The sequence below is a fragment of the Dasypus novemcinctus genome, chromosome 20 (genome assembly GCF_030445035.2).
Source record: "Dasypus novemcinctus isolate mDasNov1 chromosome 20, mDasNov1.1.hap2, whole genome shotgun sequence".
Lineage (NCBI taxonomy): Eukaryota > Metazoa > Chordata > Mammalia > Cingulata > Dasypodidae > Dasypus > Dasypus novemcinctus.
The window spans coordinates 26,088,178-26,110,914 of NC_080692.1; the positions used below are offsets into that span (position 1 = coordinate 26,088,178).

At 36.6% G+C, this 22,737-nt stretch overlaps 2 pseudogenes; one reads left to right on the plus strand and one right to left on the minus strand.

Moving 5' to 3' along the window:
• Positions 1-22,737, minus strand: part of LOC101414977 (antigen WC1.1-like) — a 313,117-nt pseudogene that overhangs the window by 91,259 nt on the left and 199,121 nt on the right.
• LOC111764861 (antigen WC1.1-like) overlaps positions 1,561-22,737 on the plus strand; it is a 60,318-nt pseudogene continuing 39,141 nt past the window's right edge.

Sequence of the window (22,737 nt, forward strand, 5' to 3'; positions counted from 1 at the left end):
TGTCAAAGTCTCCCCTTCCCCACGAGTATGGGGCATGGGGAGACATGCAACAGTTGGTATCAGAATATGTTATCCATGAGTGCATTTCTGAAGACAGATCCGGGAGAGATTTGTAGGGTCAGTCAGAATGGCTGAATTCCAGGAACATATACTTTAGAGTCAGCTAGGAAAGCAAATTCCTCTTCTGGGGACTCAAAATTACAGGGTCAAAGGATATTGCAAAGTAGGAGGCATTCCACCTTTGGTGCAGAGGCATGAGGAGCAGAACCAACTCAGAGGTAAAAAAACAAAAACAAAAAACAAAAATGCAAAAACAAACAAAAGAGAACAAAGAGTAGAAGAGGGTAGAGACCTATTACTGACAGAGAACAGGTTACAAGGCCATCTTTCAGGAGGTGGAATTCTGACCCCTTTCTCTCCTTTCCAGTTATCATGAGACTGGGGAGTAGGAAAACTGTTGAAAGACTGAGGGCTCAAGAGAAGAAATATATTCATTATAACTAGTCCACTTCTATTGTTTCACATTTTATTTTTCAGTTAATTTTTTAAAAGATTTATTTTATTTATTTCTCTCCCCACCCCCCCCTCCCCCACTCCAGATGTCTGTTCTCTGTGTCCATTTGCTGCATGTTCTTCTTCTTGCCCGCTTCTGTTGTTGTCAGTGGCACGGCAATCTGTGTTTCTTTTTGTTGCGTCATCTTGCTGTGTCAACTCTCTGTGTGTGCAGCGCCATTCCTGGGCAGGCCACACTTTCTTTCGTGCTGGGCAGCTCTCCTTAAGGGGTGCACTCCTTGCACGTGGGGCTCCCCTACATGGGGGGCACCCCTGCATGGCAGGGCACTCCTTGCGTGCATCAGCACTAAGCGTGGGCCAGCTCCATATGGGTCAAGGAGGCCCGGGGTTTGAACTGCAGACCTCCCATGTGTAGATGGACGCCCTATCCACTGTGCCAAGTCTGCTTCCCCTCAGTTAATTTTTGATTGTGAAAAATTCCAAGAATTTCTTAGGTCACCAATGTGAAAAAGAAGTTGTATACAGGTGAGTCTGGATGTTTAGAATGCTCAGAGAGCCATAGGAGTGGGGGAAAAGAGTCAGTGGTCCAAGCCATTTTTCTTGAACCTCCAGGATTTGTCAATGAATCTCTCCTATTGAAAGTATGCAAGACAGCTGAGGAGTCTGATTGCTTCATGCTAGGGGTTTTTCTTTCCAGATATGAGTGTCTTAGTAACTGCTGAGGTGTGATATTAATTGATGTAATTTTTAAACTTTTTTTTGAATTAAGTTTTTTTTAACTTTTTTTTGAATTAAATTCAAACTTACAGAAAGTTATAAAAGTAAAAAAAAAAACAATACATGTAATTCCATTATAATCCCATTTGGATACCCAGATTTACCACCTTTTAGCATTTTGCCACATTCGTTATATTAGTCTATCATAGTCTATATCATCTATATCTATATCTATATCTATCATAACCATCTATCGATATCTAAACTGATGTAATTTAATCCTATTATTATATTATATTCTTCTCCTTTTGGGATTTTCAAGAATCCGACATGCTGCGAAAAAGGGAGGAAGATGAAGAATTCAAGGAACAAGGAACCATAATTTGGAGACTTCCAAATTGCAAAAGCTTCAGTATGGAAGAAAGGCACATTTTTGGGAAAAAATCCTTGTTAAACAAGTTTTTAACATATTTCATTACTCTATTCTCCTCCCATTCACCACCTAACCCTGCCAGTCTTTCCCATTTTTTTCTGCTTCAGACAAGAGATAAGAAACTTAGAAGAATTGACCCAGGTGGATACTGTAGGGAAATTACCTAGCCAGATTCCTCAGAGTGCCAAGTTAGAGTTAACACGACTACCTTTCAAACAAAATGCCTCCTGCTGTGTGGTGACTTAATTTCTCTTCCACAATCCTTTCACAAATCTGTGTTGTAGAAATAAAGCAGCAATTCAATCCTTAAGAATAGAAATAGTTGTCTCTTATTTTCTATATTTGATATTCTACCATGACCACCCCAGCACAATAGAAGAGGCAGAGGAGAGAGAAAGTGGAGATAAAAGGTGGCCAAAAGCAGTAGTTCGAAAAATGAAGGATGACAGAAACAGTCCTAAAAATAGAGGAACAGAGTCTACTAAGTGAGAGGAGAAAGAATCTTTAGTACATAGCAAACTGATCAACATACTATCTAAATCTACCCATTGAATGAAAGGGAGAATTAGGTTTATATTTTCCACTAATTTATCTCCAGAAACTAGCTAAGTTCCTGAGTCATAGTACTAATTTAATATTTGTTAATGACTGAAGAAAACTGCAATATTACCTAAACACCACAATTTATATTTATTTCCAATTTAGACATTAGAAAAGATCCACTAAAGAGTGCAAAAGTGAGGAGAAAACCAGGTTATTATGGATAAAATCCTCCATGCTCTTTGTCGTATTTCTCATTACTTAAGATAGAAAGAACATTTAAGAATGAGATCAGAAATGATTGAGATTTAAGCTTGTTTGTGTGCTTTTTTTTTGAGAGGGTATTTTGTTACTATTGAAATGAGTTTGAAGAATGCATGGGTTATCTAGAGAAGACAATCAGGAAGCAATTTCAAGGGTGGATTTGAAGCTTTGGGGAGGCACCTGACCTACGGCTATGCATTTGTTATGTTTAACAGTAAGTACAGGTAATGAAGTTCAGCAGGGGTTGTCTTTCTCAAGAGAAAAGCATAGAAGATGTTCAGTAATTTTGTTTTTAAAGTAAACCACTGAAATAAAATAAACACTAAAACCATTCATCTAATTACTTAAAAACATTTTAATTAGTCATGCTAATATTTTTACTCAAGCATTGATGTATTAAAACAACAACACTTTCAATTTATATCATGTTTAGAACATAATGATAATAATGTACCTCACACGGAAGGCCAAAATATAGTTTCCTGATATAAAATTTCCAAATTGTAATGACTAAGCCTTAAAGAATGGAAGTGGTATTATAAAGAACAGCTGCTGATATTGTTAGTCGGCATGAGGTACACTGAAAACCCTCTCCCCAGCAGAACAGAATAGAACTGAATGGCTATAGGCTCTCATCCTCTGCTTTCCACTCAAGTACATCTCCAAAGAAGGGCTGCTACCTGTACCACTATTGAGGACTACCAGGGGTACCTGACTGAAGTAGAGCCACTGGCTTAATTAGCTATTAATTAATAGATATTGAAACCACAATTTAGTCTCACTATCTACTTATATTTATATTTTTAGTAGTAAATGGCACATTCCTAGCTCTCAAGAATACTGGTTGAATGACTTAATCCAGACTGAATAGCACTACCTCATTGCTAAATTCGGAGAGAATTTGCTAATCTTCAGGATAATATAGAACCCTTCCATGGGACTCGTGCATCATCTTCCCTGAAGAAAATTTGGAAGGATTTCTGAGAAAAAGATAGATTGTCCAGTGCAGTCCTTTTTCTTCACTCTTGGCATGGGGCAGTGGCACCTTATCCCCCTTATAGCCTAAGAGGGAAGTGATTAGAGTAAAATTCATAAAATGAGGGTTCTCAGAGCATCAACTGGGTATCAGGCTTTGTGCTGGACAAAGCTCCTGAAGTGACCTCAGTAACAGTGTCACTGTCAGCTCACCAACCCATTCACTTATCTAAAAATCATTTATTGAGCATTATGAGATATGAATTATTGTATGTTCATGAACTAATGTATATCCAAATGCTTCAGAACATATTTTTGGAAAAAGGTGTAATTCAGAAATCTCAACCAATGACGAACTCTACGCAGAGGTCATCACTATCAGGTATTCTCAGGGATTGAAGAACAGTGTTACCAATAATGAAATGCAAACAGTACACATTTTGGGTGTGATTCAGTTCTGGGCATACATTGTTCTCCCAAACCAAGATTATCTAATCAGAAGATGGGGATTACCCTGGTCCAACAAGGTCTTCAAGTAATAGGTGTTCCTTGCACTATAATGATTTTTAAATCTCGTTAGTTTTTAATTGTGAAAATCAATAGTGTATAGGAATCTAGAGAAAAAATATTCTCTTTCCCTTTCTCAGCTGCTCAAGGTAAATAATGCCTACACTTTACTGTGTATCCTTCCTTATATCTGTGTGCAAGAATGCAAGAATATGTTTACAAATACGATTTTCCTCCTAATCCTTTAAAAAGATACCATATTATATGTGTTACTCTGTCTTCATAATTTACAATAGCAAAATTTCATAAGTTTGAATGCTGTGGTTAGTACATCTAAGCCTCTATTATATGAATATGAGATCATCAATTATTTGTCGGGGTAGATTTCTTTTGAATCCTGTAAAACTTTCTGAGTATCCTAGAGAATGGAATCCGTCAAGTCTTGAGCATGTTTTGAAAGGCCTAAAGTGGTCAGCACATTTCCATCACCATTTACTGTGGTCTTCTGAAACAGTGTGTCTTTTCCCTCTGAGGTGCAGTTTCTGCTCTGAATTTTGAGACATAATGCAAATTAACTCACAGTCTGAGGCTTTCGTTGAGACGTAAATAATTAACTCTAAAATGCAGAATATATTAATCAGGATTCTCCCTCACAGTCTGAGTCTTGTTGAGAGGTAAATAATTAACTCGAAAATGCAGAATATATTAATCAGGAGTCTCTCATTTTCAAATGACAGAAACTCTACGCAGTGAGGTTTGGTAACAAAGTTGGCATGGCTGGTGGAAAGCTGGGTTCCTAAAGGAAAGCTTGAGGAATGGGAACAAAATGCTTCCAGGACTTTCCCTCCTCAAATTCCTTTCCAATCCCTAATTTTCTTCATACATCTCTTTTCTTTAGAAAAGGCTTTTCTTCACAGCAGAGACTGCAGACACCGACATTCTCAGGTCCTCTAATTGCTCATTCTGATCCACAAGAAGAGAGTAATTCTGGGCCAGGACTTCTATTGGTCCTGCCTGTGTTATGCTCAACCCACCTCCCTCCACGACCACACAGCAGGAGGCAGGTGGAGGAGGTAGGAGAAAGGTGTGTGAAGGCAATATTGAGAACTCAATTTAATGGTGTTTTATTCAAAATCCAAACATCCTTTCAAAGTGTGCCATGTTCCAGGAACTTTGGTAGGTGTTGGGAATGTAAATTGCAATAAAATACAGTTCTAATCTTCTCTTTCCTGCTAGTGAGAGAGACAAATAGCAAACAGTTTAAAGCTCTTTGAAAAATTAATGAGAGTCATGGGTGGCACAAATAAAGGAAAACTGGCCTTTTTGAGAACTGTTAATTTATATGAACCATTCCTATAAGGTAAGTTGAAAGCTGCAGGTAGATAGATCCTTGTCTCATCTCTCAGAGATATAGTTACCTTATGTTCTTAGGCAAGTAACTTAATCATATTTCTTCATCATTCAAAACTCCTCCATATTTCCATTTTCAGTCTTACTACTTGGTCTTCTCCTTCCCTATAAACAGCCTTACAGAATTCATGCCAGTGTACACAGGGCATTTTCCATGCCACACCTGGCCTTCAGTATCCCTCATAAAACCCTTTATATGCCCTTTGTCCACTTCCATTGCCATTCTCTTCCCACCTCCAGCTGCTATAAGTTACTTCCACCCTCTTCAAAAGTTCTATTTGTCCCCTTCCGCCTTTCTTATCAACTGAACTCCCAAATGTACCTCTCTTACATCATTAAAGGCATCAGGTCTAAATGAAATAATATCTTACTATAAAAAACACAAATTAATATTTTATTGCACCTACAAATGATATGCCATTTCATGCCTGAGTTTCACTCTAAAGTTTGAGTTTATATGGATGGTGTTTACAAAGAAAAAAGGGAGAAACAATCTTTTCTACTAACAATGAGAGCAGAAGAACCCTACAATTTGGAGCACTTTCTTTTTCTCCCAGAGCCTTCTGGTCCTTCTAGCCCAGGAGCTATGAATACTTATGTCTGAATCTGCAAAGAGTTGCAATTTAACACAAATCTTTAACTTCCTCAGTGATATAACAGAGAAGTATGCCCTGTGCTTCTCTACTAACTCAGTGCAAAACTGTGCCTCACTATACATATAGGAACACTCAGTTTTTAAACACTGGGCCCTCAGAGTGAGAGGAAAGTACACTCTCATTTTTTTCCTTCCTGAGAGTCTCAGGTCACAAAGTGAGTGTGCGTGGTGGTTTTGAGAATGCACACTCTTATACAGCAAATTCTAGAAAAAAAATTATGAAGCTAATTTCCATCGGGGAGATACCAGACTAAACTATTCTAGACCATCAGTTGAAACTTGCAAATGTAAAGCCCATAATTCCCAGCTGCTTTAAACAGAGTTCAGACACCAGCTAGCTGGAACTTTCCATTGTCCAAGTCAGTGGTCAATGCACTGTCCATACCTAAGAAGTTGACTCCTGCATTCTCCACATGATTGCAATTGGGCCGCCCCCAGCCCCGAGAAGGGCACTTCCACATTTGGGATTCTTGTCATGTGCACTTCAGGTTGTCCAGCCCCGAAGAGAGTGGGATCGTCATACTGAAGGCCACTCCACAGCCCAGCTAAGCTAAATATAATCTAGTGAAGACGTGTGAGATGAAACTATAATGAAGAGTGATATAATTTCAGAGGTAAGCTTCGTAATGATAATGGAGATTTCTACTTCTGAGAATGGTGAGCCTGTCTGTTTTAAATACACTGCACTGAGAATGACTTTGGAAAAGCTGGGATATACAAATATCACATGAAAGCATGGTGGAGCTACCAAGGCAGGCAGAAATTTAGAGGCAAACTTTCAGAAGCAAAGGGCAGAAATAGAGATTTTCTCCTTAAAGGCATTTGCCAATTCAAAGATAATAGCTGAGAAATGGAAAAGCTGAACAGGTTTTTCAAGAGGGAACACAAAATTTTGGCAGAACACAAAATTATAATTCAGGGTGTGTTGGGAGGAGGAACCCTGTTAAATAATTACAAAACTTGTACCCAAAGAGGAAGATTGACCACTTCTGATAAGGATGGATGCCCAATTTTTAATCCCTTCAATTCGGTTTAAATACGGTGAACTGCCCCTAAATCAGGTGCCTGGAGGAAACAAAATAAAATCCTTTTGGAAGGATTTACACAATTTTTCATCTATAACATCTATCAATCGAAAATACTCAGACATGCAAAAGGAAAGAAGCGATTCCATCAAAATTAACAGGAAAAGGTACACATTGGAAAGAAACTCACAGGACATCTTGCTATTGGAGTAAGTTCCTTTTACTCTTAAGGAAATTTTCCACTTCAGTGCATGGGATAACAGTGTGAAAACTGCTCTTTGGACAGAGAACCCAGAATATTTTGAGTCTGATGTTACAAAATTGGGGATTTGGAGCTACTATTGCATGACAGGTTTTCCTCTCAAATAATTACCCAATATTGAAGTTGTAAAGTGCAGAAGGCCAATGACCTAAGCCAAACACCTTGAAAAGCAATGGGGGTATTCCCTCATTCTTTTGGTGCCAATCACCCAAAGCACCCCAGGCTCTCAACTGAAAGCCCTGAAAGATCATGACCTAGGGGTAAAGGATTGGTCAAAAGAACAAAGCATTAAAGACATTTGGGGCATACTAAAAAAGTGTAACATACAACATTGGAATCCTAGAAAACAGAAGAGAGAGCAGAACAGGACGGGACAAGGGAGAGGGAGAAAGAGAAAAAATGCAGCAGAAAAAATATTTGAAGAGATAATGGATGACCACTTTCTGAAGTGGATGAAATATATCAATTCACATAATTTAAGAAGCTCAGAGAACTCCAGAGATATGAAGCCTCCCACAACTAGGCACATCATAGTAAAGCTGCTGGAAATCAATAGAAAACATGAAAATAAGGAATAATAAAACAAGGAGAGAAAAAGGAAAGCATTTGGGTCACTTAAAAGCAAATGGGGAAAAAATACAACAAATGTAAGATAAGGACTGTAGCATTTTGTTATTATTGATGAATTCCAAAAAGAAATATTAGATTATCTTGTAATCTGATCTGTATGTGGGCATGATTGAGTTATGATTGAGTTGGTGGGTGGGGACTCACAGATAAAAGGCATGGTAAAGAATAGAGTTGAGGGTTTCTGATGTTGGAGTTTTGAATTTGGAGTTGTTGCTGAAGTCTTAATCTGGAACCCTGGGGAAAGAGACAGAGCCATTTGCCTGATAGTATACAGCTGACCTTGTGGAGAGAGGCACAGCCTAGAGAGCCTCATAGTCTATAGCTGATCTTGTGGAGGAAACAGAGGAGCTGAGCCCAAAGGACCCCAGAAAGCCTGAACCCTCACAGATGTCAGCAGCCATCTTGCTCCAACATATAGAAATAGACTTTGGTGAGGGAAGCAACTTAGGCTTTATGGCCTGGTAACTGTAAGCTCCTACCCCAAATAAATACCCTTTATAGTGCCCAGCAGATTTCTGGTATTTTGCATCAGCACCCCTTTGGTTGACTAATACAAGCACTATAGTTGGTAATAATATTTTGATGATGCTCTTGCATAGTGTGTAACAAATGGTTCATAACAATGCAAAGTGTAGGTGGAGGGGTGATGTATGCGACCCCTGTGTCATGTTATGTATGTTTATTTTGTAAGTTCACAATCTTTACTATACTCTTATTGTTTATGCATGTTCATGTATGAATGCTATATTTAAATAAAATGAAACAAAACAAAACAAAAGAAAACAACAGGAAATGGTAGATGATCTCTCTGTCTAGAAGAGCCTGCATCAAATCTCTGTGTGTATTTCCATCTTTCCCATTTCTCAGCAAGCTCTGTTCTTTCCCCTATTTTCCAATAAATTCTTTTTACTGGCCTAATTGAAAAAAAAAGCAAATGGTAGATAGTAAGCCAACTATATCACTAATTTATCACTTATTGCTTTTGAAATAAATAGATTAGATAATCCAAGTGAATGTCAATCTAGATAAAACAAAAATTTGACCATATGCTGTTTGCAAGATTCTCACTTCATATATGAGGGCAAATAAAGGTTGAAAGTTCAATGATGGAAAAAATATATCTACCATGCAAACATTAACCAAAAGAAAACTAGTATAACTATAGTAATATCACAAAAAGTAGTTTTATTAATTCAGGAAAAGGGAATTTTTCATGATAATAATGGGGTTAAATCTTAATAGAGATAGCATAGGTATCAAAATCCAAGAAAGATGCCAAAACAATTTTTACATATATGAAGACAAATGACAATGAAAAGAAGAAATAGACAAATTCATAGTCAAAATAGTGAACTCTGACTCTTTCAATAGCAGGTAGGTCAAGCAGACAAAATGTAAGAAAGTAGTAGATGTAAAATAACAAACCAACAAATTAACATATTCAGAACACTGCTTCCAACAATGAAAGAATTTACATGATCCTGAAATGCACATGGAACATATGAAAATTGACAATGTGATGGACCCAAAACTCAGATAATTGAATTCATGCAGAACATTTCCTCTAACCACAATGAACTTAAATCAGTGATTAAAAGAATATATAGCTAGAAATCCTTACATGTTGGGAAATTAAGGAGCATTCTTCCAAAATATACATGGATCAAGGAAGAAATTTTTTAAAATGACAAAATGTGAATAATGATAATGAAGATTTGTTGTCACTAAACTTCTTTAACGCAGCTAAAGCAGTGACTAAGGGAAAATTTGTAGCCTAGAATGCATGATTTAGAAAAGAAGAAAGATTGAAAATGAAAAATGCGTTACCATAAGCATAGTTATTTCCAATACAAAGGCCTGCCCAATCTGGTGCCACAAAGAGAAACACATCTCCCAGTGAAAAGGTGATTTATTCTGAGTGCATGAGCAAGGAACTGGAGGAATCTTCCCAAACTATTTGAAAATGAGAATGGGAGTTATGTTTATTTTTATAGGCAAAAGGAGAGGGGTAGGGGAGAAAAAAACAAGTGATGCCAGGGGTCTAGTGAGGAAAGTATGTGCAACTAATTTCTCAGTCCTATGTTGTCTTAAGCCCACCAAACCTGTCCATGATTTCAGTCACTAATTAACCAGTTTGGCAAGATCTTGGTGACTCCTTTCTCAACCGACTGCTCAAGGATGTCAAGCTTTTTTTTTTTTTTGTCTCTGAGAAAAGTCACAGACATACTGGTTCAAGGATGTCAAGCTCTTTTTTTTGTCTCTGAGAAAAGTCACAGATATACATGGTCGTTAGGTGCTCCTGACACCATTCTGTCTGCTTATGTTTTGAGACATTATCTTATTCCTGCAAGCAAAACTGAGGAGGTTTCTTAATACCAATAGAAAACCATCTCAATTAGCAGCGTGTTAGAATTTTCAGAGCTGCTAAGTGAAGAAATTTTTAGTAAGTATATTTTCCAGCTATCATAAGCTTCTGTGTGAGAAATAAGAGCAATAAATCAAATCTAAAGGAAAGAGAAAGCAGAAATAATAGAGATAAGAACAGAAGTTAATGAAAGAAAAAAAAACAAGATAGAAAAAATGGAGGAAAAAATCCCTCAAACTTAGCTTAAAATGTAATATTGATACATCTCAAGCAACACTATTCAAAATAATAAAGAGAAAACCAAATTATCATACAAAGATAGTAAATTCAGGGTTGTTTAACCATCACCACAATCAATTTTAGAGCATTTTCATCACTACAAAAAGAAACTCCATCATGCTCAAACTTCTCATTCCCACCTCATCTTAGACAATGCTAATCTACTTTATGTCTATTATAGACTTTTCATACAAGTGGAATCATAAAATAGGTGGTCTTTCGTGACTACCATCTTTCACTCAGAATGTTTTCAAGGTACATGCTATGTATGAGAACTTCATTTTGTTATATTGCCACATAATATTCCATTGTTTGGATATACCACAATTTGTTTACCATTCATCAGTTGATGGCTATTTGGGCTGTGTCTACTTTTCAGTTATTTAAATAAATCTGCTCTGAATATTTGCATACAAGTTTGTGTTTGGAAATGTGTTTTCACTTCTTTTGGGTATATACCTAGGCATAGAATTACTGGATCATATGATAATTCTTTTTAACATTGTGAATAACTGCCAACTATTTTCCAAGTTGGTTATACCATTTTGCATTCCCACCAGCAATGTTTGAGGGTTCCAATACCTCTGCTTCCTGACCAACTCTTACTATTTTATTATAACTATATTGGTGGATGCGAAGTGTTATCCCATTTTAGTTTTGATTTGCAATTATCTAGTGGCTAATGATGTTGAACATCTTTTCACAGACTTATTGACCATTTGTATATCTTCTTGAAAAATGTCTGTTCATACCCTTTACCAATTTTTACTTGTGTTATTTGTCTTTTTTATATAGACTTGTAAGAGTTAATTTTATATTCTAAATACCAATCTCTTTTCAGATATATGGTTTGAAAACTTTTTCTTGCATCCTGTTGTCTGTTCAATTTCTTGCTGCTGTCATTTGAAGTACAACATTTTAATTTTAAAAAATAACTTACAAATTCAAAAAATAAAATAACAGAAAAAGGCAGCTAAACAAGTTATGGAAGGATTACTCCTAAAAAGTTCTGTCCAGTTAATTTTTATCTCATCTAATTCTAGTTAATAGTTCAATTGTTCCTCTAGTGTTCAGAAAGATACACAGATGAATACAGATTAGTTAAATGACATAGTCAAGATCTCCTTGTTAATGAAAAAAAATGAAGAATAGATAAAAAGTGCTTTATCATATTCGTATCTCATAAAACCAAAACCTATATTCTTTTCTGACCTTTAGCATTAGTATAGTACCAACTTTGCTTTTGCTACAAAAACACTATAATTTTAACTGTAGTCAGTAAATTACATTATTTTTATTTTTCCCATGTACCACCACATTCTTAACAACTTGTAGTAGAGCACTTCTATATTTATATTATTAAACTCAGTCCTCATCTACTGCCAAAAAAATTGTACATTCCCTAAACCTCCAGCTGTCCTTCAACTAACATTAATCTCTCTAAATTATTTGTTTCAGTCATAGTCACATCCATAGATCAAACGGGTTGTTACACTGATTATAATGTGTTACCATCAAGTCCATCCATTACCACATATTTACATTTGACCTTATTAAATAGCCTACATATACCCAGCATCATCTATTCTGATTGTATGTATGTCTTTCCTCATGCCAGTATCACACTGTCTTGATTATTATAGTTTTATAATAAGGTTTTGAGCCTGCAAATGTGAGTCTACCAACTTTGTTCTTTTCCAAGATTATTTTGGATATTTCTATATGAATTCTAGAATCAGCTGGTCAATTTCTGCAGTGAAGATAGCTGGGATTTTGATTGAGATTGCACTGAATCTGTAGCTCAATTTAGGGAACATTGTCATCTTAACAATAGTAAGTCTCCTGATCCATGGACATATGTTTTTCCTTTTATTTAGGTCTCCTTTAATTTCTTTCGAAAATATTTTGTAGTTTTCAGAGTACATGTTTTGCTACTTTTACAACATTTTTCCCTAAGTTCTTTATTATTTTTGAAGCTATTGTGAATGGAATTGTAACTCCTTTATTTTATTTTTGGATCATTCATTGCAGGAGAATAGAAATATAATTATATTTTTTATTTTGTTTCTTATATTTTGCAACCTTGCTGAAATCATTTATTAGCTTTAATAGTTGCTTTTGTGGATTCCTTAGGAATCTGCAAATAGAGGTAGTTTTATTTCTTCCTTTCCAACGTGGATACCATTTTTTTTTTCTTGATTAATTGACATGATGAGAATCTCCAGTACCTTTTAAGTTGTAGTGGTCTGAGCAGACATTCTTGTCTTGTTCCTAGTCTTAGAGAGAAAGCTATCCAGTCTTTCACTGGCAAGTGTGATGTTAACTGTGGAGTTTTTTTGTAGATGTGCCTTTGATTAAATTACCTGGTAAGATTAGAGCTTTGATTTGACCACATCAGTAAGGCGTGACTCAGGTTGAGACCCCACTCCCTGGGTGAACCCATATAAATGGACACTCACTCAAGAAGACACTCTGAAAAAAGAGCTCTGTCATTTTTGATCCTGGGACCCTGGGAGAGATAAGTCATTCACCAGATAGTAGTTGATTTTGTGATGAGAGCAGAACAACTGAGACTGATATAGAAGGCATGGACAGAAACAAACCCTATGCCAGGAGAGAAAGGGAGCCCTGAGAGACAAGCCCTATGCGAGGCTGCAAGTGAGAGAGAAGAAGCCCAGAAGGAAAGGCTGAACCCTCTTAGAGATCAGCAACCATCTTGATTCAACATGTGGCAACTGATTTTGGTGAGAAAGCAACCTTGAGTTGCACTCTTAGGGCTTTGTAGCTATAAGCTTTTACCTCAAATAAATACCCCTTATAAAAGCCAACAAATTTCTGTATTTTGCACGAGCACCACTTTTGGCAGACTAATACAATATCATATTGTTATTTTTTATGTAATGAGACATTTTCATACTTTCTTTACTACTTTAGTTCTTTTGACCATATTTATAATGATTCCTACCACAGGCAATTTCCGTGCTTGCTTTTAATCTTCTAACCTGTACATTTACACTCAATTGATTTTGAACATGAATGCCAAGATAACTGAATGTAGGAAAGAATGATCTTTTCAACAAATGGTGCTGGCACAACCATATTTCCACATGGAAAAGAACGAAGGTGGATTCCTTCCTTACACAATATTTCCAAACTAACTCAAAATGGATCATGCCTAAATATGAGAGTTAAAAAATAAAACTTTTAGAAGAACATACAGTAGTATATATTCATGACCTAGGCTTGGGGAATGGTGTTTTAGATATGACACCAAATGTACAAGCAACAAAAGACATAATAGATAAATTGTACTACTTCAAAATTAAAAATTTTTGTTCTTCAAATGATACTATTAAGAATTGGAACAGACAAGCCACAGAATGGGGGAAAATATTTGTACATATATCTGTAAAAGTATCAGTATTTAGAATATATAATAACATCTTACAACTCAATTTTAAAAAGACAAAAAACCGAAGTAGAAAATGGTCAAATGATAGAATAGACTTTTTCCAAAGAAGTTATACAAATGCTCAATTAACCCTATGACAAGATGTTCAAAATCATTAGCCATTGGAAAAATGCAAATCAAATATAACACTTCACATCCACCAATACAGCTATAATAAAATAGGTGATAACGTGTTGGTCAGGATGCAGAGGTTTGGGACTGTCATACATTCCTGGTAGGAATAAAAAATGGTACAGCCATTTTGGGAAACAATTAGCAATTACACTGAATGTTAAACATAGAGTTATCATGGCTCAGAAATTCCATGCCTAGGTATATAACGGAGAGAAATGAAAGGACATGTCCATAAAAAACTTGTAAAGAAGTATTTATGGTAGAATTATTCAAATATCCATTAACTGATGAGTGGTAAATAAAGTGTGTTATATCCATACAATGAACTATTATGTGGAAAATCAACAGAAGGATGTACCAATACATGCTACAGTATAGATGAACCTTAAATATAAAGGATGTATGTATATGTCTCTGCTGTGTTTAAGAAAAGTAATGAGGTTTCTGTGTCTGGAATGGAGTAAATGGATGAGATACTAGAAAGAGATGAATACAGAGAGAAATAAAGGTCAGGTTATGTAGGGACTTGTAGGGCATTGCAAGAATTTCAACTTTAACTTTCAGGGAAATGTGGCTTCATTGTAAGGATTTGAGCAGAGTAGTGACATCATGTGCTTACATTTTAAAAGGATGATACTTTCTTCTATGTTGACAATAGATTACAGAGACAACAGGTAAAAGCAGGGAAACCAGTATAGTATGGAGGCAATAACAGTTACTCAGGGAGACCATATTCGTTGCTGGGAATAGAGCAGTAGCAGTGGAGGTGGTGAAAGGTGACCAGATTCTGAATATATTTTACAGGTAAAGTTCACAGTATTTTCCTGACAGATTGGGCATGAGATGTGAGAGAAAAAGAATAGTCAGGGATAACGCCAAGGTTTTTGCCTGAGTTGTATACAGAGCAAGTGTTTCATGGAAGAGGAGATCAGCAGTTCAGTATTGTACATGATAATTTGAGATGGGTGTTTTATATATAAGTGGAACAATTAATTATGCAAAGGGATAAACAAGTTTGGATTTGTGGAGAGCGATCTGGGCTAGAGGGATGAATTTGTGAGTTGATGGCATATACATTTTATCTAAAAACTTGAGACCGAATGTGATTACCAAGTTGTGGCAGAGATAATTTAAAAAGTTCTACCAATGACTGAAAGAGGATTTAATTCCAATCTTGCTTAAACTCTTCGAAAAAATTCAACAGGGTGGAACACTACCAAACTCATTCTATGAAGCGAACATCACCCTAATCCCAAAGCCAGATAAAGATACCACAGAAAAAGAAAATTATAGACCCATTTCTTTAATGAATATAGATGCCAAAAACCTTGAAAAAATACTTGCTAATAGAATCCAACAGCACACTAAAAGAATTATGCACCATGATCAGGTGGGTTTAATCTCAGATATGCAAGGGTGGTTCAACACAAAATCAATCAAATTAATATATCACCTTACTAAATCAGGGAAGAAAAATCACATGATCCTCTTGATTGATTTAGAAAAGGCATTTGACAAAATCCAGCATCATTTATTGATAAAAACAGTATGAAAGATAGGGATAGAAGGCAATTTTCTCTAGTAGCATCACTAGTTAGTGAATGGTAGTAATCCCTCCTTGCTAGGGAGCCGCAGGAGTCATGTTCCATGCTAGGGGAAAGGTATTGCATTTACATGCTGAGTTTCGCTTAGAGAGTGGCTACATTTGAGCAACATGGAGGCTTTCAGGAGGTACATCAGACTTACCCAGCTAACAGGGAGGTGAAGATGGCCAAACAACACACCAGGGAATCAAGAGTGCTAACAACTGCAAGCAGAAGAATTGCATCCATCATCCATGTGGAATCTGAGCCCCCTCTTGATCTAGAGGTGGAGTGGGCATCACCATCCCAGGGTCCATGGACTGGAAGAATAAAATACGGATTAGAGTGGATTACTGATATTCTACTATAACACTATTGTGACTAGTAATAGAAGAAATTGTAGCAGTGAGGTGGAGAAAATGACCACAGTAGTTGCTGAGGGTCGGGAGAGGGAAGAAGAGATGTGATGTGGGGGCATTTTTGGGACTTCGAGTTGTCCTAAATGATATTGCAGGGTCAGATGCTGGACTTTACATATCCTGCCTTAATCTGCTGAATGTACTTGGGGAGAGTGTGAACTACAGGGTAAATTATTATCTATGTTGTGCAGCAGAGCTCCAAAATGTGTTCACTGAGTGTGATGAGTATGCCACAATAATGGAGGAGATTGTTGGTGTGGGAGGGTAGGGTGCTAGAATTTCCAGCTAGAGCAATTAGGCAAGAAAAAGACATAGGAGGCACCCAAAGAGGTGTGGAAGAAGTAAAACATTCACTATTCACTGAAGAAATGATCCTATACGCAGAAAATCCTGAAAAATCCACAACAAAGCCACTAGAGCCAAGAGATGAGTTTGGCAAAGTGTCTGGATACTAGATCAATTTGCAAAAATCAGTAGTAACATTTCTATACACTCCTAATGAGCAATTCGAGGAAGAAATCATGAAAAAATCCCATTTACAATAACAACTAAAAGAATAAAATATTTTGGAATAAACTTAACCAAGGACATAAAGAACCTGTATTGAGAAACTGCAAAACATTGCCAAAAGAACTGAAAGAAGAGCTAAATAAATGGGAGGGCCATTCCATGCTCATGAATTGGAAGAGTAAATATCACTAAGATGTCATATAAACTACAGATTCAATTCAATCACAATAGAACTTCCAAAAGCCTTTTTTCTTTTTCAGAATTGGAAGAGCCTATTATCAAATGTATTTGGAAGGGTAAGGTGCCCTAAATGACCAAAAATATCTTTTAAAAATCAGAACAAATTTGGAGAACCCTCACTTCCTGACTTTAAAGGATGTTACTCAGCTAGAGTGATAAAAAAAGAGTGGTACTGGTTTAAAGATCAAAGGAAATTGAATTGGGAATTCATAAATAGATATATACCTCACATTTATGGCCAAGTGATTTTAAACAAGACTGTTAAGATCACCCACCTGGGCCAGAACAGTCTTTTTAACAAATGATGCTGGGAGAACTGGATATCTATATCCAAAAAAAGAGAAAGATGACCCCTATTTCAGACCTTAAACAAAAATTAACTCAAAATGAATCAAAGAACTAAATACAAAAGCTATAACCATAAAAGTTCTAGATGAAATTGTAAGAGAACTTCTTTAAGATCTTGTGTTTAAGGTTTCTTAAATCTTATACCCAGTGCATAAACAATGAAAGAAAAAAATAAGTAAATGAGACCTCCTTAAATTTAAACACTTTTGGGCTTCAGAAGACTTTGTCAAGAAAGTAAAGAGGGAAAAATAATCGGAAACCACATATCCAATAAGGGCTTATATCCTTGTTCTATAAAGAGATCATACAACTCAACAATAGAAAGACAAACAACCCAAATTTTTTAAAAAATGGGTAAAAGGCTTGAATAGACATTTTTCTCCAAAGAGGAAATGCAAATGATGAAAAAGCACATAAAAAAAATTTCAACATCACTATCTATTAGGATAGATGTATGGGGATCCTGTATGTTATGCATGATTGTTTTGAAAGTTCGCAACTTTTACTATACACTTATTAATTATGTATGTTCATGTTTGAATGATATACTTAAGTAAATTTTTTTTTAAATAAAAACAAACAAAACAAAAGAGGATATGGGATTGAGTTCTTGGGGCACTCCACAATTTAAGAGTTCTGAGAGAAAAGGTTGACCCAGCAAAAAACACTGGGAAGGAGTGACCAGTGAGGTTGGCTATAACCCAACAAAGCGTGGTGTCCTAGAACCCAAAGAAATGTAATGAGACAATGGAGTAATCAACTATGGTAAATACTACTAATATATCAGGCAACACACACAACAGCAACAACAACAACAAAGCAGCAACTGAGAAGTGATCATTGCATTTTGAATTTAGCAATGCAGGAATCATTGTGGCTTTTACAGTGGGATGTTTCATTAGAGTGAAGGGGTAGGAAAGCTCAATCTCATTCCACTTAAGAAACAATAGAAGCAGGGCGGGGATTGGAGACAAAGATTATAGGCAGCTCTGATGAGTTTGCTGCAAAGGGAGTAAAGAAAAGAAGCAGTGGCTGTTGACAAAGCAGGGCCAAAAGAAATTCATTTGTTCATTTGCTTTAAGGTGGGAGAGATTAAAACATGTTGGTGAATGGTCAGTAGGATTAAGTATTGTTGGGATATGAGAGAAGCAGGAGAGTTGCTTGACTTGTGTCCTTGAATGGACATGGCAGAATTAGATCTAGCGCTTAAATGTAAGAATTGACTTTATATAGGACATATTTATAGTATTGGAAAAATACAGAAGGATTGTTGATAGATGAGCAGATATGGTGGTGGGTATCTGGGAAGTCCCCTTCTAATTGCTTTGAAGGATTTGGAATGCAGGCTGGTCTCTTTTAATCAGGTTGTTACGTGATTGAATATATCTCTCCTTATAGTATCATAGAGTAGTAAAGCCCATTATAACATCTCTGTATTTTCACCTGGTGATGGAACAAAGGTATAGCATGTATAAAATATAATTCCTATTTGGTACACCTGATATAACACCATAACACACGTGTAAATAAATTCAGATATAATAAGATTTTAAATGACTTTGAGTGAAATGATAAATTAATTGAAGAAAATAGCACTTGATTAAGAATAAGTTTGGAATGGAGTGTGACATTTGAAGCCTGCAATTAATGGTAGAAACCATAAAAGTAAAATATTATAGATGTGGTCACATAGCACACACACACACACACACACACACACACACATAGCCCAAAGAGAACATTAACATGCAAAGAACAAATAGGGTAAAATATTTACAAAATATGCAAGCCAAATGGTAAGTGGTATTACTTTATAAAGAATTCCTATAAATAAATAAGAAAATGATAAATATTCCAAAGAAAAAATTAAATTGATTAAGACAGATATTTTTGGACTACAATATAGGAAAGAAGATAATATTTTTGCACATAGTATCCATTTGGGTTAAAAATATTACATAATAAAGTTGTGGAAAGAGTATGAAAAAATAGCAGTCTCAGTTAATGTTTTTGAGAGTTAAAGCTATTGAAAACTGTTCTGATGGGCAGTTAGGTAACACACATCAAGGACTTCAAAATTGTTATTCTGAAAAAATACTAACAGCTTTTCCCCTAAGCCAATGCTGATGTTTATAAGATCTTTGCTTCTCTCAACATTATAATTGAAATCACAGATATGCAACAAATAGGAATAGTAAGTAAATTATGATTTGATGAAACAGTGAAATATTGGCAACTATAAAAATGTTGCAGAAGATATTTTAATGAGACAAAGGAATTTAAAATATATTGGAAATTATTGAAATGGATCTAAAATGGCATAGGAACTTTATGATCTAATTGTGTGTATGTGCATACATGTAGTTGTGGGTGTGAGGGTGTATAGACTGGAGCATGCCCTTCATTAAAGCAGAGATTTCATGTTCAGAAAGAATTTGGGTTCATCCTGATTTTCACCATAGGTCCTCTTGAAACATGTGCCAGGTTCAGGACAAATTTATTGCTCTTTGATACCATGATACGAAGGTTGAAATTTCATAAATAGATAAGGCAAAATCAGGTGAACTTGAAGAATGTGCTTTAATAATATGATCCTACAAAATGTTCTCTCTGGGGAAAATTTTGCTTGTTTGAGTGAGGTATTTCTAAGATTTCTAAGATTTCTTCTTAGCCTAATGGGAAATTTATTCACTTCTGTCACAGTTGAGGAGGCCAGAATGGAATTAGAACACCAATTTTATAGTTGAATTTGAGATTTCATCTCTACCCTTCAGAGCTATCAAAGCCTGGACAAAAGGTGCAGGCTTCATTGGCATATGGACAAGATTCAAGGAACTGGAAGTACTCAGGCCTCTTTATTATTATGCTAGGCTATCTCACTCATAAAGCTTTCACGGACCTTTTTGACCAAAAACTGTTGAATTAGTCTGTAAAGTATAAACTTTGAAAATAGGGAGGAGAAATTGATAGAACTATAGGGGCAATGGAACATTTACATACTTATTTCTTAGTGTTTGACTGAGGGGCAGAATTTCTTGCTCTTATTAGGAGGGTTAGAATTTGGAAAATTAGAATTTTCCGAAGAAAACAGATGTAGACTTCTAATGAAAGGCTCGAAGTATGGAGGAAACAGGTTAGAAAAGACCATTACTGAATGCATCCAGGACAAAGGCACACACCTACGATAGCTGATTCTCCAGGAACATGGCTAGATTATTCTCATTTTAGGAGCTCAAATACTGACATTTGGGACTCCCTGAAATCAGGGACCGCGACAGACTAGATTTCATATAGAGTCTGAGGGAACCACAAAGAAGAGAGTTAACACTAAGAATATTCACAAGCACAGAGTTCTTTCTAGATTCATTCCAGAGGATGTTGTGGGACAAGTTCCATTTTCCCACTGGGACAAGGAAAAGTTGAACCAGGAGAGACACATCACCAAGTCCCTAAGGCAATATTTCTATTCTATTCCAAGGCTGAAAGTGATCCATCCATGATTATGTACATTTGGCATATGTTTTCTCTGCTGAACAATGGGGTTGGAGGGCCATCAATCCAAGTGAGGGGTGGAAAGGGAAACATCATAGGCAAGAAGACAAAGTTCCGCCAAGAAGCCAGTGCTGGGGAAAGACTACAGTAAAGCAAAAAATCACCTGAACTGTGGGTTTGTGGGGAAGAAAAAGAAATTCAAAGTCAGGCTCAGACTGCAGGTGCAGGGTTATCTAGGGTGTAATTATAGTTCATATTGGGAGGCCTTTCTTGCTAGGCAGCAGGGTCTCCATATTTGCCATCATGAGGTACAGTTACACACATGTAATCACCACCAGCACTTCTGCCATCAAATCCAGCAGCACAGCTTAGAGACTGTGATTTCTATGGACTCCTTCTTAAAAGTTGACTTTCACTGGGCAGACATCCTCCTCTTATATTTAACCTTCACATACTCTTCAAACTGCTCTTAACTCATCTCTCTTGCTCTCTCCATCTCTCTTACACACCTATGTCACAAACACACACACACACTAGTCCATAGCCTAAAAGATCAGTAATACCAAAATGTTAGTGATGGAAAGGGACATAATCTAGAGCACCAGAAGGACAGATCAGTCACCTAGCCTGAGGTAGTCACTCAGCCATAATCCATCATGGGAAAATTGGGAAGTTACCAGGCATTTTCTGGGCTCTTAGATGTTGTGGGATGGTAGCTAAACACTGATACACAACTTTATATCTCTGTAACATCTCACTGCTGACCTTGGAAAGCAGAGACTTCACAGGAGAAAAATCAACATTCACTATCACTAAGGGTCACATTTGGTCAAGATCAAGTGGTCAAAGTAGAAGCTTTGTCTTTATAATCCCAGGGATCATCTCCCAAAGTACAGACATCAAGTGTTTCTTCTGATCTTAGGAATTGAGGTTATGCTTACCTTGACCATCAACCAGGATAATGGAGAGGAGAAAGACAAGTCTCTGGAGAAATCAGTGTCCATTCATGGCCACTGTGCTCTCCTTGTCTTCACTTCACAGCCTCAGCTCCCTAAAATCATGTAAGGTCTTCTCCAGTCCTTAAATTGGGCTCCTACAGGAGTAAGGGTGTATATAGATCTGACTCCTGACATTGCTATCATATGGGAGCCAATAGAAACTCTGTTAAACATCTTCCCTGTCATCAGAGACTTTATGAAAGGAAGCTTTCTGAAGTTCAAACACCAATTAGATTCTCAATCTTAAATATCTCCTTATAGGAGATACAAGGTTTTCTGCTATCAGGTGTCATTTCTATCCCCAAGGCTGATAGGAAAAGCTATATAAAAAATATATGTGGCTTGCTTTCTTCTTGCCCTGTGTCCAGCTCAATAGCAGGTTCACTCAGCCGGTGGAAGCTGTCAGCAACACCGTTTTTGGGTCTGTCTCACCACCCTATGGGCCCAAGAAAAGAAATTTTTTGTTTAATTCAGACTACATCATCCAATGTCATTGACCTATATGACCAAAGTGTTGTGACTGCAGAGAAATAAGAAGTGCCTAAGAGTAAGAATGAAAGTCAGGTGAGTAGAAAACTGGGACTGGAAAGAGGAAAATTCTCAGGTGAATGAAGAGAACGTGAGGCAGACATAAAAGGCATGTGACTATTGGGCTCGTAGGGTGGGTTTCCTCTCCTTTCATTTCTGGCTAAGTGAACCCTCCTCCAGACCAGGGTGCGACAGATCTTGATGGGGAACTAATAAAAGGCCTGTCTGTCCTCTCCTTCCTTCACATCATAAAGTTTGCCTCTCACACCACGATGCCAAGTACAGACACTTTTATTAGGGATAAATTACAATCCCCTCGGATATGTTGGGGATGCAGATTAAAAATCAGTTCCAAGATTAATCTGCATTTTACAGTGTGGCAGAATGTACCTCAATCCTGTATGCTGAGATTAGAGAATGTGTGCCCTCATGCTCCTGGGTCTTCTTTTTCAACAGAC